This window comes from Alexandromys fortis, unplaced genomic scaffold, assembly GCF_014885135.2.
Source record: "Alexandromys fortis isolate MF-2015 unplaced genomic scaffold, M_Fortis_MF-2015_v1.1 scaffold_23, whole genome shotgun sequence".
Classification (NCBI taxonomy): domain Eukaryota; kingdom Metazoa; phylum Chordata; class Mammalia; order Rodentia; family Cricetidae; genus Alexandromys; species Alexandromys fortis.
In genome coordinates this window covers 14468039-14480106 of record NW_026067907.1, presented here as the reverse complement: position 1 = coordinate 14480106, position 12068 = coordinate 14468039, and the positions used below count along the sequence as shown (strand labels likewise).

The 12068-nt window shown below is 37.7% G+C and overlaps 1 long non-coding RNA gene across 4 annotated transcripts in view; it reads right to left on the bottom strand.

Moving 5' to 3' along the window:
* Positions 1 to 12068, bottom strand: part of LOC126497711 (uncharacterized) — a 49292-nt gene that overhangs the window by 30326 nt on the left and 6898 nt on the right. For 2 of the 4 annotated variants that reach the window (XR_007590673.1, XR_007590674.1), the window contains exon 2: positions 10311 to 10400. The exons of the other annotated variants lie outside the window; for them this stretch is intronic. This is a non-coding gene — a long non-coding RNA (uncharacterized lncRNA). The remainder of the gene's footprint in view (positions 1 to 10310; positions 10401 to 12068) is intronic. 4 annotated transcript variants of the gene reach the window in all.

The following is a 12068-nucleotide window of genomic DNA, read 5'->3' as shown; positions in this document are numbered from 1 at the left end:
CAGCAGGTTTCTCCCCAACTCCATGATGGTTCTCTTTATCGGGATATCTCTTTCATTGCTCTCCCACTCAATCCCTCCCCCCAACCATCCCGTTCCCTCATGTTCTATTCCCCCTTTCCCTCTCCTTTACCACTCCCCCTCCTCCAGTTTACCCAGGAGATCTCATCTATGTCTTGTTTGCAGGGCAATCCATGCATGCCTCTTAAGGTCTTCCTTATTGCCTAGCTTCTCTAGAGCTGTGGATTGTAATCTAGTATCCTTTGCTTTACATCTAATATCCACTTAAAAGTAAATACATACCATATTTGTCTTTGAGTCAGGGATACCTCACTCAGAATGGTTTCTTTCTATTTCCATTCATTTGCCTGCAAATTTCATGATTTTAATGTTTTTTATACAGTTGAGTAATATCCCATTTTTCTATAGTGATCTCTGTCTATTATAAAGAGAACAGTTCTTGATGAGAGGTGAGGACTATACTTATCTGTGTGCATAAGGACACATGTTTATAGATTGTTGTTGGAGATTGTATTGGTTTAGTAAATTTGTGGTTATAGACTTGTCTCCAATAACCATGACTTCACTAGCAAACAATATATTCAGACAATTCTTTGCTTCTTAGTGTCATCAAGCTATGCTAATCAGTTTATACACAGAATCATCTTAGCTAAGCTTGCAGACAAAAAAATAAGCATAAAATTTTACTAGCTCAAAGGAGAAAAGACCTCACAATAACCCAAAAGATGTCAAAATGGATAAGGGATTTGAACTAAGCCCAGGATAATCAATATAACATAAATAAAAGTTAAATGCTGGGAAGGGGGTTCTAAGGTATACCAACAATTTGTGGCTTGTTTATAGCACTATGGGAAAAAACCAAAATGGCTGGAAAGTTAAACATGCACACATGAGAGGGGGGAGAGATTGTAGGTAGGATACAATTTTTCCCTAAGCAAATAAAACTGATTCTGCCTCTTCCTCTCCCTGTCCTGCTCTCTCTCTCTCTCTCTCCCTCCCTCCCTCCCTCCCTCCCTCCCTCCCTCCCTCTCTCTCTCTTTCTGCCTCTGCCTTTCCCTGCCCTTTGCTCTCTCTGACTGTCTTTGTGTGTGCCTGTCTCTCTCTCCTCTGTCTTTCTTTGTCTCTGTCTCTCTGTCTCTCTCTCTCTCTTGAACTAGGACCTCATAATGATATGATCTATACACCCAGTCCTGTAAAGCTATTTTTTGAGCTTTCCCTCTAACAACCCTTCTTTCCACCCCATCTAAAGAATTGAGCCAGTTACATGGCAGAAAGTTTAAAAACTTTCCTTAGAAGTAATTCTTGTTTTTCTCTTTTTAAAGTTATTTTTAAATGCACTATTTAGTGAGTGTCTTGTATTCCAGTAGCTAGAACTGAACACATGCCACTCTTAATTGTAAGGGAGTCTGGATAAATAAACCTTCCACTCTTGAAGCCTTTTAGAGGAGAAAACAGGAAAATAGCTCCTGTGCTAAAAATCAGTTACAGCGCCAGGGTAGTCCCAAGGTATTATGACTTTCTTGAGTTTTGAGAACTTTTGAGTTTGTGGGTCTCCTCTCTAAAATGAAAATATATATAAGGAATATATATACAATGTATGAAAGAATAAATGCATATAGTGATATTATATTTTATAATAAATTGTACAGATAAACAAAATAGACATAAGAAAATAATTTTCAATTGAAAGGCTTTACTCTTTTCTCCTTTTGAAAGAAGCTAAAATTGCTATAAATGGATAATAGGTTATAAGTTTTTGAACCTGATGCTACATTTTCTCTCTCCCTAGACTCTCAGGAATAACTACATTCCCTTGGTCTCTACTCTCCAGTGGTTTCTGCCCTCTTGTCTATTAACTGCATGCCTGTTCTCTGACTTCAAATTTGCATTTCCCCAGAGTGGGAAAGGTTTGTTTCTGTTTTGCACTTTCAACTGTGTAATTATTTTTGCCTTCTTCTCTGAGAATTATCTAGCTCTATCTAAAAAGAACGATACTCAACAATCAGGGGTGCTTGCTCGTTTCAATGCTAGTTCAATTTCCAATAAGCAGGGCTCCCAAATTCATTAGAAGAGAATCTCTGATCTCAGACACAGTTATAATAGTTTGGTGATTAATGGATGATTCTTTATTGTAAAGAATTTTCTCCCCAATCTTTTCAGACTGGAATCCATTCTGTTGTTCCATTCTCTCTGTATTGACAAACTTCATCTCTTGTTCATGGGTCAGACTGACCTTTGTTGGCATTTAACCATTCTCCCCAATCCTGTTGGCCCAGGCACCAAATATTGCTTACAGACTTCTGTCACACACTTTCTTGAAAAACTGGTGAATAAGTACTCTTACTTGCATTTGGTTTAATTTTTTAAAACAAAACTTACTAATTTTAAAGAGTAAATTTTCCTTTTACTATCCAGTGCCAGATACTCAAAGGATTACAGTTTGACTCCGTCCCTCCCTCTGTCCTTCCCCTAACCCCTCCTTCCTTTCTTCCCTTCCTCTATTGCTCTTTTCTGTTCTTTCTTTTGGCTCTGTATAGGCAAGCACCAAATTATAAAAGCAGAACAAATGTTTTTCTAAGACCCAGTTATTCTCTCATTAACCTAACCAGAGCCATGAGGCTAAATTTGAATCACTCCTTGGATCTGTGCTGTATTTTTCTTGAACAAGCCTGGGCCACAGGTTCATTCTTGAGTCAAAAAAGTAGTGGACTCTTTTAAATTCTCTGAGGTGTGAATACAGGTACAGCCCCATCTCTGCAAAATCTCAGATACTCATAGAAAAGATTTTAGTAAGTATACGAATCTAAAAATGAATGTGTATTTAGACATTGATTTACTTGTCACTTTGTTTTGTTCATTCATCTATAGGCAAACCCTGAATTCCAGGAACATTGCTCTGCCTGCTTGGATAACTTTCCATCCCCTTTCAGAAGTTGTCTCTGCCCTTGAAGACCTTTTCTCCCCTTCACTGACTGACTTTCTTCTAATTAATCTTCTAAAGTTCCATGGTGAATATCCCTTCTACTTTGTTAAGAGAAACAATACCTGTAAGGTTCCTTAACATGGATCACTGGGAAATTCCATCTGCAGAAATGTTACTCATTCATGGTTTAATTCCATGAGGAACTAGTAGGTAATTTATTATTACAAATTAAGAAGATGAATGGTAAATTTAAGCCCTTGGTAACATTGCAGGAAAGGTACATGTCACGGCTGTTTCTGGTACCAACATACAGGGCTCTATCAGAATGGTGGCAAGTGTGTTTATTTTTCAGAAGAAAAAAAACTGAGTTCAAAAGAAGGGGAAGAATTTGTGCTCACACCTAAATACTTCTATAATATATTCTATATAACCTGGAGACTTGATACTAAATGTATAAAGTTTACTGCAATTCCACAAAATTTTTGAATAACTGATTATTCACAATAGACTACATTTAGTGTACTTTATACCATGTAACTAAATCCGCACACTACACCACAGAATCAGACTGATGGAAGAAGGTCATTGGTTAATTATAATAAATAAATAAACTGCTTGGCCTTCATAGGTTAAATCATAGGTGGGTGGAGTAAACAGAACAGAATGCTGGGAGAAAGAAGCTGAGTCAGTGAGTTGCCATGGTTCTCCCACTCCAGACAGATGCAGGTTAAGATCTTTCCTGGTAAGCCAGCTCGTGGGCTACACAGATTATTAGAAATGGGTTAAGAAGCTGAAACTAATGGGCCAGGCAGTGTTTAAAAGAATACAGTTTCTGTGTAATTATTTCGGGTAAAGCTAGCCGTGCGAGCGGCCGGGTGCCGGGGATGCAGCCCACCAATCTTATTACAACATCAGACCAACAGTTCTATGCCTATGAGTCATGTCCTGTTGACTGAGCTTTCTGTCCCTCCAGGTCCCACAGAAATACACAGAGGTCTACATTAATTATAAACTAATAGTTGGCCTATTAGCTCAGGCTTCTTATTAACTCTTATAACTTACATTAGCCCATAATTCTTGTCTATGTTAGCCACGTGACTTGGTAACTTTTTCTGCGAGGCAGTCTCATCTTGCTTCCTCTGCAGCTGGGAGATGACTGCAGACTGAGCTTTCCTCTTCCCAGAATTCTCCTGTTCTCATTGCCCCACCTCTACTCCCTGCCTGTTTGTCCCTCCTATATTTCCTGCCTGGCTACTGGCCAATCAGAATTTTATTAAAAATAATACAAGTGAAAGGGTAAAAGACCATTGTCCCACAGCATTGTCCTCCACCTCCAAGACCCATAGAAAAATCCACCAAGCTGATGTAGAGACATCAACAAGAATTAAGGGCCCATCATGCTCCCCTGACAGAATATGTCCAGCGCAGAAACAGTTTTTCAGCCTCGGTCATCTGTGTATTGTACAGAACAGATCTTAAGAACACTAAAATAGGGGCAGAGAGATGGCTCAGGGGTTAAGAGCCCTGGCTGCTCCTCCAAAGGTCCTGAGTTCAATTCCGAGGCTAAGACAGTCAAAATGTGAAAGAATCCAGCTGATCTCAACCTGCACTAAATGATACCTCAAATGGCCCCTGGCCATACCCATCTCCTGAGAACTGTTTGCCATGTACCACTATGAAAAAAGTACCCACAATATATAAATAATGTTAAAGAGAAGTGAAAGGGACCCTATGTGATAATGAAACTGAGGCCAAATTTAAGTATCTGGAATAATGTCTAAGATTTAGGAGTAGTTGCATATAAGGTCAGTAATTTCATTATAATAAACTATAGGGCAATGATCTTTCCAATTATATTTGATAAAGCAATCAGTCTCACTATTCTTTTGTACATGGGACAGGAGTACACAGGTTTAAAACATTAAAAGAATGGTATGTGGATAGAGAAATGCCCCAGTGGTTGAGAGCATAAACAGTTTATGAAGAGGATCCAAGTTTGGTTCCCATCACCCATGTCAGGTGGTCACAACTGCCTGTAACACCAGTGCCAGGAGATCTAATACACTCCTCTAGTCTCTACCAGCACCTGACCTCACATGCACCTACCTACACATAGACACACACACATGTAGTTTAAAATAAAATATGTTTAAATGTTTGTCTATTAGGTGTATCTGTATTTCTCTGCATGTATGTCTGTGTACCACTGAGGCCTGATGAGTTTGTCAGATCCTCTTGTGCACAGGATACAAACATTTGTTAGCCGCCATGTGGGTATGAGGGTGCTGGGAACCAAATCCCAGTCTTCTGAAAGAGCTCTTAACCACCAAGCCATTTCTCCAGCCCCAATAAAATCTTTTTTTAAAAAAAAATGGATAAGATAATGTTGATAATGAAGCTTTGTTATACTTAAATGTTGATTTTAAAACAGGACAAGATTTATAGAACCTATAATCCTCATCTTTATTTTATAGGTAATATCAATTGTCATCTTATATTTTATACATATATATACATATATATATATATATCAGTTTATACTACAAAAGACTTAAATTCTTCCTGTGGTTGAGGTCTTTTTTGAGTAGTTATATATCATATCATTTCCAAATTCTTCTTCACACCTAGTAAATGTTATCGTATTGTCCTGATGTAGAAAAGAATTTAATGTTTTCCAAATATACCATGATGGTTCATGTTTCCTTAACTCTGAAATAGTTATTCCAACTATTTTTTGTATGTTAGAAAGTAAATAATAAAAATCATTTTTCTCAGAACATTATGATATCAGATAACATTTGGAACTTTAACAAGGTAAGAGTATTCATCTGTTGAATTTCTGTTTTTAAGTCTACATGTCTAGGTATTGGAATACAAATCTCATGCAGAGGCAGAAGTTTCTGTCTCTTACTCACTGATGTACCCAAGACACTGTGGGGTAAGCAGTAGACGCTGTGGATGTCTGTTGAAAGGAGTGCATGAAATCACTGTGATTTGTCTTCTAGAGATGTCACATCCATGTTCCTCTGGTGACCCTGATTTGTTGTTCACAGCACAGAACCTCAATCTCAAGGTAGCTCTGTTGGTCAAGTGTTTGTCTAGCATGCAGGGAGCCATGTGTTTGATCCCTACCACACAAAGCAGGTCTCTAGACCACATCCCTCACCCTAACACAAGGGAGGTGGGGGCAGCAAGAAGTTCAGGAGTTCAAAGTCATCTTCAACTACTTAGTAAGTTTGAAGTCAGCTTGGGAAGTGCTGTCTTGAAACAAAATATCTCAGAAAGTTTAAATGAACTTTAAGAACAACATTTGTATGCTTCTTAAAAGCCTCATTAAACAAATGTTCATATTTAACACTCATAAACTATGTGTAGTGAATTTAGAAATACTTTAGAATAACGAATTTTAAAAGTCTGATAAATGTTTAATTTATATAAAAACCACTAAAAGCAAAATTTCTCTGCAAAACAATTATGACAAATTATAAACAGATTTGTGGTAATAAAAAGTGCAATATGATATGACAAACAGATCTTATTTAGATTGCATGATCTTATTGCAAAATGATTCAGGCAAAATAATGACTTTAATTCTACTCCCACACATGATGATTTAGGATCCTCTTGTCAAGATTTGAATTCAGTTCATCTAACACAAATAACAGCCTTCTCAAAAAACACCAACCACATTTCCTTAGCTTCAAAGCTCTGAACCATATTTATTACTTCTTAGCCTTCTAAATTGGAGGCATTGTTTTATAAAATAAATTTAATTCCACATGAGGACACGGTCTGTGGTCTGGGCCAATAGACACATGTAAGACGTTCTCCAAGGGTCATTTTATTTTTATAATTGTTGCTGTTGTATTACTTGCTTATCACTGTGTTTGAAATGCACAAATGTTTAATAAATGAATGAACAATAAATGAAGCAGTAATGAATTAAGTAACCCATAAGAAAAGATTTCCAATGGTTTCTGAACAATTAGACCAGGAGCTCTTGAGAAATTCTATAATATATGATGAGACTAACACCAGTTGATGCAACTTATCAATCTTAATATCCCAAAAAGAATAGCAATTAGGCATCATGTGCCTCCTGGTGTGCCACAAATGAAATCATACGCAAATCAGATGAATATTCTATAAGAATTCACACTGAGTACGCTGATTTCTCAAGGTTTATAGAAAATAAACAAAACAAAAACAGTAAAATGTTGTAAATAGAACATGATCCAAGATGTAGAGAAACAGATTGTTAAAAATTATTTTAACAAATAATTTATAAGGGAAAAGAAATGTTCTACAAATTATTTTAGACATGGAAGAAAGCTTTGTAATAGTAACAGTGAGAAACATGAGATAGCATTCTTTTTTCTTTTATGTTTGGGATCATAATATAGCATCTTTCTCTTCAAGCCCTCTTAAATAACCTCCTTTGTTCCTTTGTCTCTGTCACACGTGTGGCCTCTATTCACTAATTGTTGTCACACAGATGTATGTAATACATACATATTCCTAAATGTAACTGAGATAGGGTTTGTCTGTGTAACTTTGGAGCCTGCCCTGGAACTCACTCTGTAGTCTGGGCTGGCCTCCAACTCAGAGATCTATTAGAGAAAGATATAAGCTGTTCTGCTGTGTACTTGTATGTATGTTTTCAGGACTCATCATCTGGTTTTGAATAACCAGTTGAGGTGCTGCTGCCTGAAGGAGACTAAGTCTCCAGCTTTCAGCATTCCTTATACTCCTGTAGCTCTTTGTGTAGGGTTGAGATCTTACAGATGTTTCCTGGTCAGCTTTGGCATGTCTCTTTGGTGTCCTCTTTGTTCAGTTCATGGTTAGACCATCATGCTGGTGAGACTCTATGAGTGTAGTTTCTGATGTTACTTGGAGACATAATCTCACGTCAAACCCCTGTGGTTCTTAGAATTTTTCCAACCCTTTTCTACAATGTTCTCTGATCTTAGGCAGGGGGAGTGTTTTGTAGATGAAGCCATTGGGACTAGGCTCCACAAATCTGCATTTTGATTGGTTGTGGTTTTCTGTAAAAATCTCCATCTGTTGCACTGAGAATTTTTTGTATAAACAATTTTATTTTTAAGTTTTACAAAATTGAGAAAATATATATTCCTATGAAATAGTTCACAAAAACATACTTTCATGTCAATCAAATCTATTCTCATCATTTTAATTTACCATGTAACATTCAATTCTAGGACCATACCATAACTTAACATAATTCTTATTAAAGAACATGTAATATTTTTCTTTTTTCTCTATTATGAACATAGTGTTGGTTTATACATTAATACTATTATTCCTGTAGTAATAAATTAATCCTATCAGCACTGAGACTAGAATGTCCAAGGGACAGAGGAGGCTAGATAGAGAAGTGTATACTAAGACAATAAATATCATTTACTCAATGTTTGTGTGTTTGTTCAATATGGGGTCTTCTGTAGCCCAAGCTGGCCTAGAACCTGTTATTCTGCAAGGAACATCTTGAACTCCCATCCCTCTTGCCCCAACCTGAGTGCTAGATACATGTCTGTATACCACCGGACAACTCGGTGTTATTTTCATATCTGTGCAAAGTTCTGGGGTACAGTGACAAACCCAAATGCCCCTATTAGTGTGCTTCTAATGGTATCACAGAAATGATATCTGTGAGTTGTAGGGGGACAATAGATTGCTGAGGGGCACCAGTGGGAACACAGAATACGGTATAATTTGCCACTCTTTCCTTTCTCTGTGCTCCCCAGCACAGATGGAACAGAAGTGTGAACACTTAGTGTCCCAGACTCCCTTCCAGCAGAGTTCTGATCAGATCACACATGGACATGTGTCTCTGCAGAGAGATGTGCTGGTCTAGATGAGCAGTAAAGACTACACTTCCCTATGGATACAAGAACAAATGTTTAGAATGTACTTAGAGATTATGCTGATTTAGTAAAGTGGTGATGGTAGGTTGTTTTCTAAGATCCATGACTTCACTTGCCTTGACTAGTGAGTGAGTCCCTGTAGTAGTAGGAGAGGCGGGGCTGCGTCACCAGCACCCCGGCTGCCTGCTAGCTTATGCCCCGAAATAATTACACGGACACTGTATTCTCTTAAACATTGCTTGGCCCACTAGCTCTAGCCTCTTACGGGCTAATTCTCATATTTTGCCTAACCCATTTCTAATAATCTGCATAGCACCACTAGGTGCACTTACCGGGAAAGATTCAGCATGTCTGACCTGGCAGCTTGCTCCACTGCTTCTGGCTCTGAGAGAAGCTGCATGATTTCGGACCTCACTTCCTCTTCCTCCCAGCATTTTGCTCTGTTTACTCCACCCACCTATGTTCTTACCTATCAGGGCCAAGGCAGTTTATTTAACCAGTGACCTTCCTCCATCAAGTTCCAAGTCCAATTAGAGATGTAGGTTACCACCAACATACGCGCACCACCATTACACACTTAAGATTATTATGCCATGGTGGTTGGTGTGGTGCTTCTTATGTTTGCTTCACAGCTGGGTGGGACTTTGGGCTACTTTTCTCCCTTGGAAGCTTGCACAACACCTTCTGGTACTATGAAAGCTGGTCTTCACATGAGGTATTTAAGTCAACTCTAGTTCAGAGTCTTCTGGGCCCTGTGTATGAAGTGCTTGGTATCTTCAGCAACAGGAACTTATCTTCCACCTCTTGGGTTTAACTAAGGACAATAGAAATAGGTTTTATGTTTTAGGAGTCTCTTGGAAAATGCTGATGACTACAAAAGTTTCTATGCCTGGTATTGGTTTGTTGTTGTTATTGTTGGATGGCCTTTGGCTTTTGAAGAAAGCATTGTCAGCCCAGATGAGAAATTCTCATTTAAACTATGTATGTTCTCACACATAATCATGTGTATTATAGACAACGGGAGAAAGCTTGGACAGAGGAAGAGGGGACTAGATCAGCTATTATTAGTAGTTATTGGACTTGCTTAGTTGGCACATTAGGATGATTTATACTTTCTATCATAAATGTTTGATAATTTTGAAAACATAATTTAGTAAATATAAAGTTCCAGGACTTTACCTAGCACACCACAATTAATAAATGCTAGCTAATCTAGTTTCAAAGAAGCATGTGTGGGTGGCATTACATATATCCTAGGTACCTTGTGCATAACACACTTTAATTTTACAAGTTTACATTTTTCTGCTGGTGCTTGCAGAATAGCTTACTTATATCAAAGTAACTCTCCTGCCAGTAATATAAACTTTGAACAAAATATTTTAAAGCACTTTTAACACACTGAATAAAAGAAAGTACACACAGAGCTTGAAGAAGGGGAGCGAAAGAGATGAGGAACAGATTTATTCACTGAGCACATTCCCTACCTTTTCATGGCATAGAGACCAGAGAGAAAGCAGGAGCACGGCTAATGAGAAGTATGTTAAGCTGTCAGCAAAACTCTAAAATGGAAAAACCTACAAAAAGAAAAAACAAAATCGGTGTCCTTTCCTGCTTTAAACCATTGTCTTTTAAATGGCTACATATATAATACAACCCAGAATGAAAGCAACATTTATGGTGGAAATTCTATCAGTGGCCCAGACACATAAGAGGAATTTGAAAGGACCTCAGATTTGCCAGGAAAACCCCAGAAAGGCCACACCTTAAGACTCAACCTAGTACTACTGAGTCTACCCTAGTTTAACCAGGCTTAAACTAGTCAACCACATGCCACCTAAGAACTGCCTAATGCAATGAAACACAAAACCTATCGGAAAGTAATAAAACACAGAGGAGTCTGTATAGTTTGCCAATCGTCATGTCTAAAATACAATGGAACAATGCTAGACACTGTAAAATCTAATCCATAACTGAGAAAAGGGAGCCATCAATAGAAGGACCCTCTATACGGTCTAACTGTTTTATTAAACAGTTGACTTTAACTCAACTGTTACAAACATGTGAAAGGATTTATAGGAAAGGAGGTTAGAATTGGAAATCTTGGCAGAGACTTGGAAAATGTTGAGAATTTTTACTTAACTTTTAAAAGCGATACCTTGACTGACAAACACAATAACTAGAAAATACAGAAAGGACAAAATGCTTGTAAGCCTATTCTGCAGCAATCATTCCTACTTAGGGCTGCTGATGGAAGTTTTGCTGCTAATACGTTTTAACGGTTTCTAGTTTCTGTACTTAATGTTCTGCAGACCTAGCCTTTGGACAGAACCAAACAGATAATAGTTGCTGGGCTCTGAGTAGGCAGGTGTCTTCCATGCTTCCATAAGTGAGTGGAATTAAATATTAACTACAGTTCTATCCAATTATAACAATAGATCCTTGTTTCCTTAGTTCCTTTGTATTTAGCCAAAGCTACTACATCCATCTTCCCAATGTTCTTTTTAATAATGAGTGAACCCGTGTGAAACAAACGCCATGGTCCCTTTATAAAATAACTATCCCACAGATAAGATTTCAAAAGACTTCCATATCTTCGGTATCATAAAAGGTTTTCTAGACAATTAATTCCTAGACAATTGGGCAAAAAGCCCAAGCTTCATTAGAAAGAATGGCACCGGTTCTTATCTAGGGGACCCTGAACATATGGGGGTACCAGGTGATCTACCTACTTTGTAATTATCCAAGAGTGCATGACTAAAAGGTAATTGACAGTCCCCTGGGTGCTAGAAGTTGGTTTAGTTCAGTCGCACCTTTCAAATCTGGCTGATGCTCATTTCTGATAAAAGAACTATTTAAAAAAAATAATTCACTATCGACTAATGATCTTCTAATCATTATATACCATAATCCAATTATATCATCCCCTAGAGCTTCTAAGGTTGCTTATAATACAGTAAAAATTTTCAATGCATTTTATCCAGATACCATTTTAAGTTCATGTTTTCATTTGCAAAATAACATATGGTTCAGAAGAAAATATCCATTAGCCTGTGCCTTTTTATAGGTGAATTGAGACCATTAATATTAAGTGATATTAGTGACCAGTGGTTGTTTACTCCGGTTATTCTTACTGTTTTTGGTAGTAGAGTTTGTGTGTGTCCCTTCTTTGAGTTGTACTGGTGAAGGTTCGCTAGATTCCTGAGTTATTGTAGTCAGTGTTGGCAATGTTGGATTCCTTGGGT